At 37.3% G+C, this 17898-nt stretch overlaps 1 pseudogene; it reads left to right on the top strand.

The window, feature by feature from the left end:
• The first annotated feature begins 3624 nt into the window (after positions 1 to 3624).
• Positions 3625 to 15049, top strand: LOC122732274 (annotated as a pseudogene).
• The last annotated feature ends 2849 nt before the right edge of the window (positions 15050 to 17898 follow it).

Raw genomic sequence — 17898 nt, 5'->3', positions numbered from 1 at the left:
TGGTAGTATAAATCAAAAGAAAGGAAAGAAAGAAAAATGAAAACATTGGGGGGATTGCAGGAAAAAATATCAAATACATTATTTTTGGAACTCTCACTTGGTCCAATTAATAATAATAACAATACATAAAAATACCAATAGGTAGCATTTTGTATAGCACTTTAAGTTTTATAATTACTTTACAAATGATAAAATTCAACATTACAACAATCCTGAGAGGTAGATGCTATTACTATACCCATTTTATAGTTGAGGCTGAAAGGTTTTAAATGGCTTGGCTAGGGTAACATATAAAAATGCCTGACATTGGATTTGAACTCTAGTTTTCTCTCTGCAGTGAGGGTTAAATGACTTGCCCAGAGTCACACAGCTAGTAAGTGTCAAGTGTCTGAGGTCAGATTCGAACTCAGGTCCTCCTAAATCCAGGATTGGTGATTTATCCACCATACAACCTAGCTGCCCCGATATTCTCTTTCTAATGCTATAGTTCATGAACCCCCACCAGTGTGCTTCTCTCCATGATTATCAATTCATGTCGATTTGTCAGTGAGATATAATTAGTATTTAGAAACAGGTATTCACTGAGGTGGTGTAGTAAGAACAATTGATATGAACCGTGTCTCTCCCCCCATCCCCAAGTCTGTGATATAATGCTTTACCACTAGCACATAGAGAATACAGGGGAAAGTGGGCTCAAGCACAGATAGAATACAAGGTGAAGGAGTAACTCACAGGTCCTGGTTGTTGGATATCCTTTTTCCTTTCTGTGAGGCAGTCATGAAATTCTCCCAAGACTTGGTGTATCTTTTTTGCTGAACCTTTTGTAAAGACTTAGAAATGCCTTTCTTCAATGTTTAGTTGGTCTTCAGCAGTTCCTTCTCAGAGATTTGGCTGGAATAGCTTTAACTCCTCTCCCTGACAGACACTTTAACTGCTAATCTCTGGATTGGTTAGTTGTTTCATACAAAACCCACAGGGCACATGACCAAGTCTCCTGAACCAATCTGAATGCACTTCCTCTGGAATATCACTCCAGGGCATCCAAGAAATTTCAAGGCCTTCTAATAAGGTCAAGGACTTTTTGTACCTAGTATGAAACCTTTGATTAATTGGTTGAGTTCACAGGAGGTTTCTCTACTTGCTATCATGTAGCATCTTTGTTGGTTACTTTAAGTACTTTAGGTAATTGTGTGATTGATTGATTCAATCAATTCTCACTCTTACACAGACATTGGGGATTAGAGCATCTAGAAACTAAATGTCACAAAGCAAACAAACTATTTGGGAAGAGGAAAGATTAAAAGAAAAAATTATTAGATCAATGACGAATGCATTCCACTAAGGGAAATTAATAGCACAATAATGAATAAATATGAACACATATGATTCATATATTGAAAATAGAATTCTAATCATGATCATAGAATTCTAATAATTATGTTAAGATAATTATTTCTGGGACAAAACATTCCATTAAATTAACATCTGCCCTAAACCCAATGGGTTCTGCCTAGATATGATGCCATGAGGATTTGACAATCCTTAGCAGAAAGAGTAGAAAAAGATAGAAAAGGAAGGAAATGGAATGTTGCTTGGTGAGCAATCCTCTGCCCACCAGAAAAGTACATTTGCCCAGGGAATTTAAGGGTGCTCAAGCTCCCCAAAGCTCTGACTTTCAAAAAAAGACCTAGGTCAATCTGCTTCTTCCTTTTGGCTGATCAGAAGGAACAGAGATTATAGAGGCAAAAGATGACTCCAACTCTTGCACTTAAGACCTGTCTTGAGGCTCTGTCTACTGCATATAGTTAAATCAAGTTATTGTCTTCTCATTAGGTGTCTTATTGCTAGAACCCACCTAGTAAAAATCTTATTGTTTATAGAACCACGACTACCACCACACACTAGTCACTCCTCTTCCTTCCTTAGTGCTAGAAGCTTTGCAATATCTCTCCAATGTGTTCCTTCTTTCTTCCCACATGGCCATCACTCTGGTGCAGGTCCTCAATACCTCATGCCTGGATTATTGCAATAGCCTACTGATGGGTGTGTCTGCTACAAGTCTCTCCCAATTCTAATCCATTCTTAATTTAGGCACTACAGTGATTTTCCTAAAGTGCAGGTCTAACCATGTCACACACACACACACACACACACACACACACTCAATAAACTCAAGTGATTCATTTTTACCTTCAGGATCAAATCTAAAATCCTCTGTTTGGAGTTCAATGCCATTTATAACCTTATCCCTTCCTACCAGTCTTATTACACCTTGTTCTCTACCACATCATCTTCCATCCAGTGACACTGACATTCTTACTGTTCCAAAACAAGAATTGGTTCTTGGTTCTAGGCTTTTTTTTTTTTCTGACGAATCCTCACAACCATTTACCCATAGCCTTTCTTGGAATCCTTCAAGTCCCAACTAAAATCTCATCTCCAACAGGAAGCCTTTTCAATCCCTCCTGATTCTTGTGCCTTCCCTCCATAAATTATTTCCTATTTATCTTGTATGTAGTTTGTACATATTTGTTTGGTATCTCCCCCATTAGCTTGTGAGTTCATTGAGGGCAGGACCTCTCTTTTGTCTCTTTTTCTACCCTCAATTCTGAGTACATATTAGGCACTAAATAAATGCTTATTGGCTGACCATTCCTCACAACCTTTCCCAAAGCAGAAGCACTATTTCCTCTCCCTTCATCTCAGAGAACAGAACAGTATCTCAGGTTTTGCTAGCAAATTGTCAGTTAAGAATTAAGGATGTCTTCTATTCCTAGCAGAGAGCTTTCTCCTCCCTTCAGTTTGCATGATTCATTTCAACCCAGGTCCAAACCCATGTGGTGTGGAAGCTACCCTGCTTATAACAGAAAGTTTTTTACTCAATAACTGACCTACTGGGGCCATAACTTCTGGCTGGAGCTAAGCCAAAGAGGGAATCCCCCCTCCATTTAAATAGTTAGAAGATGTAATTCATCAACTATATTTTTATGCTTGGCAGAATATAGATGATCTCATCACACTTGGCCAAAATTTCATTTTTGACTGTTTTTCCCCAAACATTGACTTTGAGACAAACAATTTAATGAGCATTTACTAACCACTTTAATGAGCTTTCTAACCACTCTACTGGGTGGTAAGGTAACAAAGACAAAAATGAAATGGCCCTTTCTCCCAACAAGCTTATGATCCTCTTTGGGGGATGGGGGAAACATGTATTCAAAGAAATAAGCACAAAACAAATAGAAAGGAATTTTAGAAGTAACATTAACTGCTGGGGCAATCAAGAAAGTCCTCATGAATAAGGCAACATTTCAGGTAACCTGGATTCAAAGGAGCTAAGATGTCTAAGTTGGGGTTATAAGGAGGGATACACTTCTAGACATAGAAAAGGGTAGCGATATTTATGGGGAAGACTAAGTAGGCTAGTTTAGCTAAAATGTAAAGTGCCTGCAAGGGAACAATGTGGAACTATGTTGTTATAGATTCCAAAAGACAAATTAAGGAGTTTGTGTTTTATCTTGAAAGTAGCTGAGAGCTGGGGAAGCTTCTTGAGTGGGGAAGAAGGGGTGACATGGTCAGATTGGTACTATAGGCATATTAACTTATAAATCATACCTAAGATGCATGAAAAGGCAGGAAAGACAGCTGGATGAAGGAGGACCAATTAGGAAGCCATTAGGGAAGAAGTTTTTAGTTGTAGTGGAGAGAAAAGAATGGATGGCAGAAGTGGTGTACGATAGAATAGACAAGACCTGGCATCGATTAGACATGAGGGATGTAGGAGAGTGACAAGTCAGGTATGTCACTGAGGTTACAAAGCTGAGTGAATAGAAGAATGGTGGTACTATCAATAGAAGTAGGGAAATTAGGAAGAGGGTAGATTTCAGGAGAAGGATAATGAGTTCTGTTTTAGATTTATTGAGTTCATGAGTCTGATCCCCCCAAGTCTGTTCTAACAATCATCAGTTTTCCCATTCTATTCGTTTTGTAAAAGGTAAAAATGTGCTGCTCTTCATTCTTAATTATCTCAGAAAAACAGAACCAGTGCTAGGGGTAGCAAGGTGAACAAAGTAGATCACAAGGGATTTCATGGAGGGGTCATAATGTTGATTATGTGGAGAGGACATGTGTTGACTTTTTGTTTTGTTTTGCCAATTTATGTATTTTCAATGACAGAAAGTTCTGCTTTCCAACGCACGTAGGTATTTGTTTTGTGATAACTATATGAAAACTATGTCACAAGAAACACATTGGTGTTATGGATAATATTCAATACTTTGGTACAAAGGGCACAATTTTTTAAACTTTGTCTAGAGTACACAAAGCACTCATGCTGGCTTGATTTATGTTTTTTTCTTTTTTCCCCTGTGATTTTCCTCTACATACTTATTCTATTTTTATTAAGTTCTATGCATGATAATAACTATAGTGACTTTTACCCCTCATCCATTGGCAACTAGGTGGTATAGTGGGTAGGGTGATTGTCCTGTACAGTGTCAAGAAAACCTAAATTCAAATATGGTCTCAACTTTTTACTTTGTTGTGTGACCCTGAGCAGCAAGGCATTTAACTCCTGCCTCAGTTTCCTCATCATTAAGATAGAGAAAATAATTTTTGTTGAGTTGTTTTTCAGTCATCTGACTGTGACCCCATTTGGGATTTTCTTGGCAACAATACTGGAGTGGTTTGCCATTTCTTTCTCCAGTTCATTTTACAGATAAGGAACTGAGCAAAGCAGGGTTAAGTGACTTGCCCAAGGTCACAGCGCTAGTAAGCATCTGAGGATGAATTTGAACTTTTAAAGGTGAGTCTTCCTGACTTCCCAGTGCTCTATCAACAGAGCCACCTGGGATAATAATAGTACTTACCTTACAGGTTTTGTTGAGAGATGAGATGATATTTGTAAAGGCCTTTAAAAACTTTAAAGTGTTATATAAATGCTAGCATTTGTCTTTTGAATATCTTTTTTTATAGTCCCTTGGTATTTGCCTCCCTACTTTCTCTATTCTCTGTACCTGAGGCCCTTCTCCTTATTCTCTGAAAACAACTGTCAATCATTTAGTAACTCCATTATGTGCTCATCTTCAGAATCCAGACTGCATATCTTCCAGTCATCCTGATTTATTTAGGTTCACTAAGCATTCTCTTACCTGCCTTGTATTAATAGCTATTTTACAAGGTCTTCATTACTTCCTAATTCTGCAAATTCCATTTCCTTATTTATCTTGCTAAAGGCAGAGTTGAGAGAGAAGTTCATTATCTCAACTATTTTATAGTCATCATTAATTTCAAGCCCTTATTTGTTATGGGCTTAGCTACTCTCAAGTATTTCTTTCCCTTAAGGTACTTATAAAACATCTTATTGGTTTTCTTGATGCATTTAGCTAGCATTAGCTAGTTAGGCCATTTTGGCTGCCTTTCCCATCCTTTTCCTGAGAGGCTTGATAGATTTTTTCATATTGTTGTTTAATCCTTCCTCTCCTTTATCTTTACCAGTGAAATGTCCTCTTTCTCTTTCACAAAATCAGGAAAAATGTTAGAGGTAGAAATAACCATTGACATGGCCTGGTCCAAACCCCCTTTTTTACAGATGAGAATATGGAGATCTGTCAAGGTGGAGTGACTTTCATAATGTCACAAAGCTCAGAGGCAAAGCTGGAGTCCTCTGTGTGTGTGTGTGTGTGTGTGTGTGTGTGTGTGTGTTTCTGTTTTTTTTCTTTGCCTTCTCACCAACCTCCTGTTATTTGTTTTAACTATCTCCAGATCGCAATACTTTAAAGAGACACATGAGCTTCTTTTGTTCTTTTTCAGAGAGATTATCCCTTAATGTCTTTAGGGATTCTTCAGATTTCTTCCAGACTCATGGATTTTAATACTTCCTCTCAATGCCCCATAGTCACCAGCTTTTTAAAAAATTCCCTAAACCATACTTTCTGGAAATCTAATACTCTTCTAGGACTGTCTCCTGTGAAGTCATTCCTTACTGTGCTAAATTCAAGTAGCTCATGTTCAAGGTCACTAAAATTCCTTAATAGTATTACATTTTCCATGGCCTTATTCTTTTTTATCAGAAAGACTGTATCTCAGTGGGATATCTCCTCTGGTGGGGTTTTTATTTTTTTGATAATTTGTTCTGTATTTGACCAAGATCCATGCATATTTTTAGCATTGGCCATATAGTTGTCTGAGTACAATGCTCCCTATAAGTATGATGGAACTGAAAAGGCCACATCCTGTGTGGTTGTTAGTTTGATTTATTAAACTGGGACTTTGTCTGAGAAGCTATGTGCTTTAAAACTAGATTTCTGTAGTAGATACCTCACTATACACCCTTACCCAACTTCCCCCCCAACCTCCCACACACATTTTGTCCCAATGAAAATAAAACAAAAAAGGAAACCCTGAAATTGTAGCTATCTAAAGGGAAATAATGATTGCAAAAGCTTTTTCTGGTGGCAATTTTTAGTCATTTTATATGAGCAGCAGTCTATCTATACAACAGCAAAAATGGGCACATGCTTCTAAGTCCGTAGAGATATCTCAACAATTAAGAGCTTAAATACTGCCTCAAATTACGGTCATTGCAAACTTAGCTCTGAAGTATGGGACAGCTGGGACGTTCTTTAAAAAGATCCCCTATTTCTGAAGCTCTTTATCAGTTCTGATTACTTCATAGCCTTTTATTAACTGCTGAGCCCTAACAGAATGGTCATTTAAAGTGGCTGGTTTTAATGATTAACCATGCTGTTTAGTTGACAATAACTGTTCATCTATGACATTCTTCATGTTCTAATTAATGGGGTTGGAATATGGATTATTCATACCCGACCTGTGGTAGAGCCTTCTGAGCTCAAATTGATCTGATCAGCAACAGTCAGACACATTGTACCTTGATTCCAACATAGTGATGTCATTTTGTACTTCTTTCAGCACAAAAGACAACAACCAACCAATGGGGATGAGAATTGAACTTGAACTTTGAAATAGGTCTTGTGGCAAAATAATATAAGGTTGAAATTGATAACAACAGTATTTCCAAGCAATATTACACCTCCAAATCAACTCTATCCCTGTAAATCTAAATCTCATTGATATTATAGTCATGATATGCAAAACTAAAGTTTCATCTGTTCTTGGAAATTTTGCTTAAGAATGAACTCTTCTGGGGGCAGCTAGGTAGTGCAGTGGATACAGCACTGACCCTGGATTCAGGAGGACCTGAGTTCAAATCTGGCCTCAGACCCTTGACACTTACTAGCTGTGTGACCCTGGGCAAGTCATTTAACCCCAATTGCCTGAAAAACACATTAAAAAAAAGAATTAACTCTTCTGCCATTCACAGATCTCATTCCACAAGGACCCAGGACTACTTCTTAGTTATGTGTTTTACCTCTTAACTTTTGTATATTCTCAAGGATACTATTCATTTATAAAACCAAAGCAACTTTTTTCCATATATTTTAAAAGTACAGATATGTATCACATTATTTAAGTTAAAGAAAATATCTTTATCTCACTTTCTGTCAAGGAAGAAAGCATCTTAAATCTAATAGAAGAATGCATTCCTTAGTAATCTGTTTTTGAAATCTGTTTATGTTCTGTTTTTCTCTCCCCCACCCCAATGTATAGAAACATATCTACACATCACTTTAATATCTGTATGTTCCAAAGATTATTAAACTGTGGTTTCATAATACTCAAGTAGAGTCAACAAATATTTGTTAAGCACCTACTATGTAACAGATACTGTGCTAAGCACGATGGGTACAAAAAAAGACAAGAAACAGTTCCTGCTTCCAAAGAACTAAAAATGTAACAGTTGAGACAACAGGTGAACAACTATATACGTGAAAGACACACATAAGATAAAGAAGAGAATCAAAAGAGCAAAGTCACTAAGGGGGATAGGAAAAGGTTTCCTGTAGAAGGTGAGGTTCTATTTGGGATCCAAGGAATATCACAGAACACTTGATATGGAGATGAGAAAGGAGAAAATTACAGACACGGGGGATAGCTAGTAAAAAGTCATGAAGCTGAGAGAGTGTTGTGTGTGAGGTAGAGTAACCCAGGCACCCTATGTGTCATCCTCATCTCTTCATTCTCTTGCCCTTCCATATACAATCAGTTGTTAAGTACTGTCAGTTTTACCTTCTCTCCTCTGACTTTTCCATTACCTCACTCCTGGACTAATGAAATTCCTTTCTGGTGCTTCTCCCTCCCTCAAATCTCTTCTTGCTCCAGGCCATACTCCACTCAGCTGTCACATTGTTCTTCCTGAAGCACAGGTCTGATCATGTCATGTCCCCATTCTATAAATTCCAATGTCTCCCTATTGCTTCCAGAATCAAATCTAAATTCATCTCTTTGAATTTTAAAATTCTTCATAATCTGGCCTGTTTATACCTTTCCAGTCTTCTTACACCTTACACCTTCATGCAATGTGTGCGATCCACAAATCTACCATCCATGCTCAAGAGTTCTGAAACCCCTAATCTGACCTAACTAATTTATTGAATTTCCTAGCCCTTTAACAAATGCCCAATCAAGCCTCAACCTTGGATCACTTCCACCATTCAACACTTTCCTTTTTTAAAAAAAATTATTTTAATTTTGTTGTTGTTGTTTTTGTGGGGCAATGACTGTTAAGTGACTTGCCCAGGGTCACACAGCTAGTAAGTGTCAAGTGTCTGAGGTTGGATTTGAACTCAGGCCCTCCTGAATTCAGGGCTTGTGCTTTATCCACTGTGCCACCTAGCTGCCCCACTTTCCCTTTTAAACACATGCTGCTATATGAAGGTGGGGAAAATCAAAACCATTCTGACTAGATTCAAAATAAACATGTTACATAACTTCAACTGGGCCCCAAACTAGTTGGCAATCCTACTATATCTCCCTTAACAACTCATTATGACACTTTCCACAATGGCCTTTTCAGAAACTTTTTCATCTCTCCTTAAAACTCCAATGGCTCCCACTCCCCACAGTCAGTTGAGAACTTTGCCTTATATTTGACAGAAAAAATGAGGCCATTTTCTGTGAACTACTTTTTGAACCCTCTTCCTCATTTTCTATTAGTTGGGTGCCTTTTGCCACCTTCTCCTCCTTACTCCCTATCTCACATGATGAAATGACCATACTCTACTAAGGTTAGACCCTTTACTTGTTCACCTGATTCCATTTCATCCTGTGTCCTCCAACAGATGGCTCATTCTGTCATAACCACTCTTTCATTTATTTTTAATCTCTCCCTCACTACTGACTCATTTCTGACTACCTACAAACATGCCCATGTCTCCCTTATCATGAAAAAATCTTCACTTGATTCTTCCATCCCCATTATCATCTTTCTGCCCTTTGTGGCTAAACACCTCAAAAAGGGTATCTACAATAGATGTCTCCACTTTCTTTCCATTCCTTTCTTAACCCCTTACAATCTGACTTCTGACTTTATCATTTCGTCAAAGCTGCTCTCTCCAAAATTACTAAGGATCTCTTAGTTGCCAAAGCCTTTTCTTAGTCCTCATTTTCCTTGACCTCTCTGTGGATTTGATTCAGTTGATCACTCTCTCTCCTCTCCTCCTTGATACTCACTTCTCTCTAGGTTTTCAGAACACCACTCTTAGTTCTCCTCCTATCTATCTTGCTGCTCCTTCTCTGTCTCCTTTGCTGAATCCTTGTCCAGATCACACTCTCTAATCATGGTTGTCCCTCAGGGTTCTGTGCAGGACCCTCTTCTATTTTCCCTGTATACTACTTACTCAGTGATCTCAATAGCCCCTGTAGATTTATTTATCATATGTCTATGCTGATGACTCTCACATCCACCTATCCTCCTCTTATCTCACTGTTGACTTCCTATCTCTAATCTCCAACTGCCTTTCAGACATCTCAAACTGGATGTCCAGTAAACATCTTAAACAAATTATATCCAAACCAGATCTCATTATCTTTCTCCCTAAATCCTCCTGTCCCCACCTTTCCTATGACTGTAGAGGGCAGGATCTCAGACTCACAACTTAGGAGTCCTCCGAGATTTCTCACCATTTCTTAACTACCCAAAATCAAGCTATTTCCAAGGCCTATCAATTTCACCTTTCCACCTTCACTCAAATGCCCCGCCCCCTCCATTCATATTGCCACCACACTAGTACAGGCACTTATCATCCCATGATTGGATTATTTCAATTACCTGCTTCAATTCTCTCCCCACTCCAATCCATCCACCATTCATTCACTAAAATGATTTTCCCAAAACATAGGTCTAATCATGTCACAGACTCACTAAACTCCAATTGCTTCCTGTTGCTTCCAGGAACAAATATAAAAATCCTATGTTTGGCATCAAAAACCCTTTATAAATGAGTGCCCTATTCTATTTCCAGTCTTCTTACACCTTACTCTCTGCCATGTGGTCTTTGATCCAGTAACATTGGCTTTCTGGCTGTTCCACAAACAAGACATTCCATTTCTTGATGCTAGGAATTTCTCTGGTTTTCCCTCATGCATGGAATTCTATCTCTCCTCCTCTCTGATTTCTGAGTTCCCTGGCTTCCTTTAAGTCTTTTTTTTTTCTTTTTTCTTTTTTTTTTTTTTAGTGAGGCAATTGGGGTTAAGTGACTTGCCCAGGGCCACACAGCTAGTAAGTGTTAAGTGTCTGAGGCTGGATTTGAACTCAGGTACTCCTGACTCCAGGGCCAGTGCTCTATCCACTGCTCCACCTAGATGCCCCTTCTTTAAGTCTTAATTAAAATTCTACCTCATAAAGCCTTCCCTTACATCTCTTAATTCCAGCACTTCCCTGCAGTTAATTAGTATTTTCCATTTCTCCTGTAAATAGTTTACTTTGTATATACGGGTATACAAGTTATCTCCCCCATTATATTATAAGCTTCTTGAATGTTTTCTTTGATTTCTCAGAGTCTCTCTGCAGCAACAATCCAGTTGATCATTATTATCCCTGGCATAGACTAAGAGAAGAATGAACCAGCAGTAACAGACAAATGATGAGTACAAAAAAGTATTGGGCCTGTCTCGGTAGGAGGAAAGGGAAAGGGAGTGATAGCAAAAAGCACAATTACTTCAGAGTTACTAGAAAACTAATAAGAGTAACTGAAAAGACTAACAAAGACTAAGACACTGAGAAGAGCTAACAAAGGAGGGAGAAAAGCAAATAATCTAAGAAAAACACCAAACTTAGTGGTGATTCATTTTCTTAGGAGACAAAAACTCCTGAAAAGTATGAAATATTACAATAAATTTTACAAGGTTCTCCAAAATGGCAATGGATAAACTCCAAGAATTTCCAGAATGGTATAAAAGAAGAAATATGAAAATGAAAAAAAAAAGTACGACTTAGAAAGAATTCTTTTCTTTTTTTTTTGGTGAGGCAATTGGGGTTAAGTGACTTCCCCAGGGTCACAAGCTAGTAATTGTTAAGTGTCTGAGGACGGATTTGAACTCAGGTCCTCCTGACTACAGGGCCAGTGCTCTATCCACTCTTCCAACTCGCTGCCCCCGACTTAGAATTCTTAAGGAAGAAGTCAGTGTCTAAAAAAAGAGTAGATAATTTAGAAGAAATACAATAAATAATGTCTCCAAAACATATTCTTTGTATAAGTGAATGACAGAGTAGGTATATTTAAAGAATTGCAAAAGCAAAGGTAAAAGTAGTTGAAAAATCTCCAAAGAAAAGATTTAAAGAACACATGAAAGCTTGAAGAAGAGCATTTCTGTCCACTAGACAAATATAAAAAAGGATTCTTGATTATCACAATTTAACAAAAATACAGAAAAATTTCCCCCAAATATTGGAAGTAGACACCCATCTATAGGTTGAAAGAAACTATAAAACACCAACAGAAAGAAAATCCAAGTTTAACTCACCAAGAAAGTAATGTTAATTCCTGTTTCTGCTTATAAAGGGCATGAAATCTTTGGCACTCTCAGCCACTTATTCAGCTGATTGTAAAGTGTGAGTGATTGGGAGTGGCAGCAGGGAAAAACAAATATGAAAGGAAATATAGGGAAAACCAGATTATTAGGCAAAAATAAATTTGAATTACCTGTGGCAATTTCTGAAAGGCAATATTAATGAGTTTGTCAATTTCTTAATAGCTTACAATATATATTTTTAATTAGTTGTGTGACAGCATTCAGGAATCATAAAAATTATAAAGCCAAAAATATTTCTTTATAGATCATAATTAAATAATATTGAATTAATAAGATTTGGACAAAAGATGTAAATAAGTGAAGAATAAGTTATGACATCCTGAATAATGGACTGCAGTTATTGAAAATGTTGGATTCATTCTGAATCACAGAAACAATAAATAACTGTATTAAATAGAATAATAACAATGAGATAAAGCACCAAAACTTATACATTTCTCTTGTTAATTTGCAGCAACCTTTCAAAAGGTTGCTATTAGTTTGCAATTTTTCTTTTGAAAATGATTTGTTCATATTCTCTGATTGTATATCTACTGGGAAATGACTCCTGGCTTTATGTGTGGTGTTTTGTTGTTGTTGTTGTTAATTCCCTATACTTCTTGAATATCAGATTTTTATCAGAGATATTTCATGCAAAGGTTTTTTCTCACCTTGAAGTATTTTTTCTTCCTAATTGTAATGTTTTTGTTTGTGAAAAAGATTTTAGATTTTACATAATTGAAATGCTTTCTTTCCTCTTGGATGATCTCTTATTTTCTTATTTGCACAATTATATAATCTTCCTTTAGTCATACATCTAAAGAAAAGAAATCCCCTCCCAAACCTCCCTATGTCTTACAATTAGGGCATGTGTCCTTTTGGAAATAATTGCATAATATAATTGTGTTAAGTGGCACAGTGAATGGAGTCAGGAAGACCTGAGTTCAAATCTTGTCTCAGACACCACCTCTGTAACCCTAGGAAAGTCACTTAATCCCCATCAATTCTAGTGCCTTCTGTTAATTATTTCATACATCCATCAGCAAAGGGCTGCTCATTGTATACCACTCCCTAAATTCTCTAAGGCCACTAACTTGCCTGGGCCTCTGCCAAAAGATTTGCACTCTGTGATCCCTAGTCAAGTGTTGCCATCAGGAAGGCTGCTAAAAATCAAGGTGAGTCAAAGAAAATGGCTCCTCCCCAAAGGAGATAGAAGACAGGATGAGGACATGTCAGAAGATGAAGAAGGAAGCAGTGGGTGGATTGGAACGTGCATTCCTTCAGAAGAAAAACATACAGGCTATAACTATACCAACAAAGATGGGATGAGTAGCCAAAAAAAGCTATTATTTTTACCACTACACCTGCCAAGAAAGCAGTCATGACTCCTGGTAAGAAAACCACCATGACCTCTGACAAGAAAATGGCTATCCCAGCCAAAGCTTTCATCATACCAGACAGAAAGCTCCAGTTAAAGCAGCAGCCCCCAACTCCCAACCAAGGGGAAAAAATGTGAAAAAATGCCAAGAAAAAAGACAGTGTTTCTGAAGAGGAAGACAGTGAAGATGAAGAGGATCAAATTTGAATCACACAAAGACACAAAAATGGGAGCAGCTCCAGCCAGACAAGAATCTGTGGACGAGGAGGAAGAGGATGAGGAGAAAGATGGTAGTGATGAGGATGAAGATGAGGATGACTCTGAAGAAGAAGCTATGGATACCATACCTGCCAAAGAGAATGTTGCTTCTGCAAAGGCGATCCCTGGGAAAGATGGAAAAACAAGGAACCATAGGTAAGGGAGGAGGAAGAAGAGGAGAAAGGAGATGAATGAAAAGAGGAGGTGTCCATTAAAGAAGCACCAGCAAAAAGGGAAAGGGAAGTGGACAAAAAGAAAACCCCTTAAGCCAAGAAAAAAGACACTGGAAGCTGAAACATTTACAAATTTCAGTTGCTTCACTGGTAAAATGAACTCTAACAAAACTGATTATGAGCTAAAAACTGGTATAATGAACTTCTTTGCAAAAAAAGGACCTTACAGTTGTGGACATCAGTATTGCCACAACTAAGATATTTGACTGTGTAGAATTTGAACTGCTGAAGACATGGAAAAACCCTGGAATTCAATGGCTCTGAAGTCCTCAACTCTGAAATAAAACTGGAAAAGACAAAAGAAAATTAAAAAAAATTCAAGATTCAATGACACTTCATCAGAATCTCAGTAACTCAGAACGATTTCTAAGTGTGTGAAGACTCTATTAAGGTTAGAATGGTCTGCACCAAGGATGAGACACCCAAAGAAATTGTCTACATTTAAATTAAGACAGAAGCAGAAGTGGATAAGGTCTTGGAAGAGAAACAGGGAACTGAGGTGGATAGTTGAGGAATCATTCTCAACTGCTCAGGAGAGACAAGTCAAGAATAAGAGAAATTCAAGAGACTAAAAGACACTGGTGATGAATAATATAACCTACAGAACCACTTAAAGAAAATCTTCAGGGAGTGTTTGAGAAGGCAACATGGATCAGTTTGCCCCAGAACAATCAAGGTTGACATAAAGTGTAGGAATTCATTGAATTTACCTCTGTGGAAGAGGCAAAAGAAGCCCTGAATTCTTGTAACAATATAGAAATTGAAGGCAGGGTCATCTGACTAGAGCTAAAGGGACAGAAAAGAGTTAAGTCAGGTCCAAGGAGCCAGTCCAACAAAACGTTGTTCCTCAAAGGTCTGTTCAAAGACATAATAGAAGAAACAATGAAGGATTCCTTTTATGACTCTCTTGGTGCCCGGATAGTCACAGAAAGGAAAACATGATGGTCTAAAGATTAGACTGATCTGCACCAAGGATGAGACACCCAAAGCAATTGCCTACATTGAAATTAAGACAGATACAGATATGGACTTCGACTCGGAAGATGCTAAAGCTGTGAGAGAAGCCTTGGGAGATGAAGAGATTGATGGAAACAAAATAACTCTGGAATAATCAAAACCCAGTGGCTTTGAAGGCCAAGGTAGCAGTTGTGATGGCAGTGCTTCAGTGACTGAGAAGGAGGTGGAAGAAGCCAAGGGGACTTTGGTGATAAAGACTAATGAAGTTTTGGAGTTTGGGGTGTTTGCTTAGGAGGAGGAGGAGACAACAAGACATAAGGGAAGATAAAATTTGAATAGATTCTCCTCATTCTCTTTGCTCCTCCTATTTGAATGGATTCTGAGGGTTTTATCCTGTTGTGTAGTCATTGGCAGAGCTTTCTGAGACCATTCCAAGATAAACAAGCAGTTCAGGGGTCTTCTTGGAAAAACCTGGATGACATTTCAAGGGAGAGAACATGTTGGTTTTAACCAGATGGATGTTCTACATTCGCTTTTTGAAGAGATATGTGAAAGATGTGGGAGTTAACTTTTTTGTCTATGTATTGTATTGAGTTTATAATGTTATACTCTACGTACAAAACCATTTAAAAGAAAAGTAAATAAAAGAAAAAAGAAAAGGGTGAATTGATATCCCTGACTGCTGTTTTCTGGGTTAGTCCAATTGACCTTATTTTTTCCTTCCAGTTTCCTCTTTTTTGGTAAATAGTATTTTAAAATTACTTGTAAAGATAGGTTTAAACATTCATTTCCCATAAGATTTTGAGTTCCAAATTTGTTCTCCCTCCCTCCCCTTACCCTCCCCCACATGGGCAAGCAATCTGATATAGGTTATACATATGCAGTCATGTAAACATACTTCCATACTGGTCATGTTGTGAAAGAAGATAGTTATCTCTTTTTTAGAAAACGTTCCTCTTATTAGGGACATTCATTTTTCTCTCAATATAGCTCCAAATCCTCAACCTAGGGAAGTGACAGCTTTCTACTTCACCAAAAAAATGAGGTTGTTCAATTTTAGGTCCCTTAACTTTCCTCCACAAACATCAAACTTTTATTTAGTTTCACCTATTTTACTCGTCTTTCTCAGAGGATCTAACTCATGTCTTTTATCCCACCACTCTCTTCTTCTTATAAGACCAAGTAAAACATCCTCTCTTACCTTTGCATGGTTAATCTTTTCCTTCCCAATGAGGCCTTCTCATCTGCCTAAAACATTCTTCCAATTTTGATAAAGCAGATTTTCAAGAGTTCAGAAGGAAATTGGGGAGGATACCATAGAGCAAAGCCAAAAGAAATCATCCTAGGAGGGATAAAAAATCCTCAGAAAAGAAAGGGAAGCAATTCCAATGAGGAAGAAAAGGGACATTTTTGTAAAATTTTCTTTTGAAGAACAATCTGGAGAGACCATCAATTCACCAACCAACCTAGATTTTAGAAACAAATGTACATAAAATGCAAATGAAGCCAGAAAACATAAGTTGAATGTAAAAGCACTGCATGGCCATAACAGTATCAGGCATGCTAAAAGCTCAGAATGAGTTGATATTGTCAAGAAAAGGTCAGGGGTGGGGAAATGCATTCTAAAACTTTATTTTGGAGAAAAAGGAAGTTCAAAGAAAGCATAGGATCTTTCCTTGGTGGTGGAGGGAACAATAAATGAAAAGAGGGAGAAGGCAAACCCGCTGAAATCTTTTTGATTCCATTTACTCTGCAAAGTGGAATGACATTTACACTACAAATGACAGAACCAAAAGTGACTAAAAAGAAGTTGATAATCAAGAAAAGTAAGGGGATGATGAGAGAGCACTTAGCTACCCTTGAGGAATTCATTTTGCCATAAACTAAGAGATGTGATCAATGAGCCACTGGGAATGATATTTGAAAGACTGCAGAAAATGAAAGAGGGTACCAAAAGGTTGGAGAAAGTACAATTTCACTTTAAAAAAAAAAGAAAAGGAAAGGAAAAGAACAGCATTTTCCAACTATAGAACATTAAGATTGACTTCAATTTCTGGAGACATTCTAAAGAGATCATTAATAAGATGGTTGAGAAGCATAAAGAATGGGAAGCAGTGATTACAAAAAGCTGCATGGATACATCGAGATTTCATTATGTCTAACTTAATTCAACTTAATTTTATTAGATTTAACTTAATTTATTTCCTTCTCTTTTCTCTTCTTTTTTTCTTTCTTTTTATAGTAGTAGATGAGATGAATGCTGTGGCTATAGATTATCTAGAATTTAGTAAAGCTTTTGATAAAATATTTAATAGATGTTCTTGTGGAAAAGATAGATATGTATTAGCCAATTATACAATCGGATTGATTATACAATTATACAATCTGATTATACAATCAGATTGATTCAGAACTCATTAGTTGACTGGAATCAAAGAGGACTCATTAATGTTTCAATGTCAATATTTCAGGAGGTCTCCAGTGGAGTACCCCAGGCATCTGTGCTTGGCCTTGTTCTGTTTAACACTTTTCTCAATTATTAGGATAAAGGCATAGATGATGTGCTTATCAGATTTGCAGATGGCACAAAGCTGGGGTAGATAGCTAACAACACCATAGATGATTAAGTAAAGGTTTAAATGGACCTTGACAGGCTGAATCTAAAGAGATGAAGTTTAATAGGAATAAAATTAGATTCCTGTATTTGGTTATAAAAACCAATTTAATAATTAGAACCTCAAATGTATTCTTTAAAACACCAATCTCTCTTAGGTATTTCTATTAATGGATCCATGTATTCCCAGTCATCCATCATTAAAAACCTGGGGTCATTTTTGATTCCTCCCTTTACTTTCATTCTCAAATAAAATCAGTAAATGAGTCCTAATAACTCTACATTACCATTGTACCAAATCAAGAAGCATTTATTATTTGCTATATATTATTTATATCCCCAGGGCTGAAAGGTGGTGTAGTAGACGGAACCCTGGGTTTGGAGTCAGAAAGTTTCAACCTCATGAATTCAAATCTGGCCTCAGACAGTTACTAGCTTTGTGGTCCTGGGGAAGTGACTTAAACATGTTTGCCTCAGTTCCCTCATATACAAAATGAGCAGGAAAAGAAAATGGCAAGCCACTCCAA

This window comes from Dromiciops gliroides, chromosome 6, assembly GCF_019393635.1.
Source record: "Dromiciops gliroides isolate mDroGli1 chromosome 6, mDroGli1.pri, whole genome shotgun sequence".
NCBI lineage: Eukaryota > Metazoa > Chordata > Mammalia > Microbiotheria > Microbiotheriidae > Dromiciops > Dromiciops gliroides.
The sequence above is the reverse complement of the archived record's forward strand: the minus strand, read 5'-3'. Positions and strand labels throughout refer to the sequence as shown.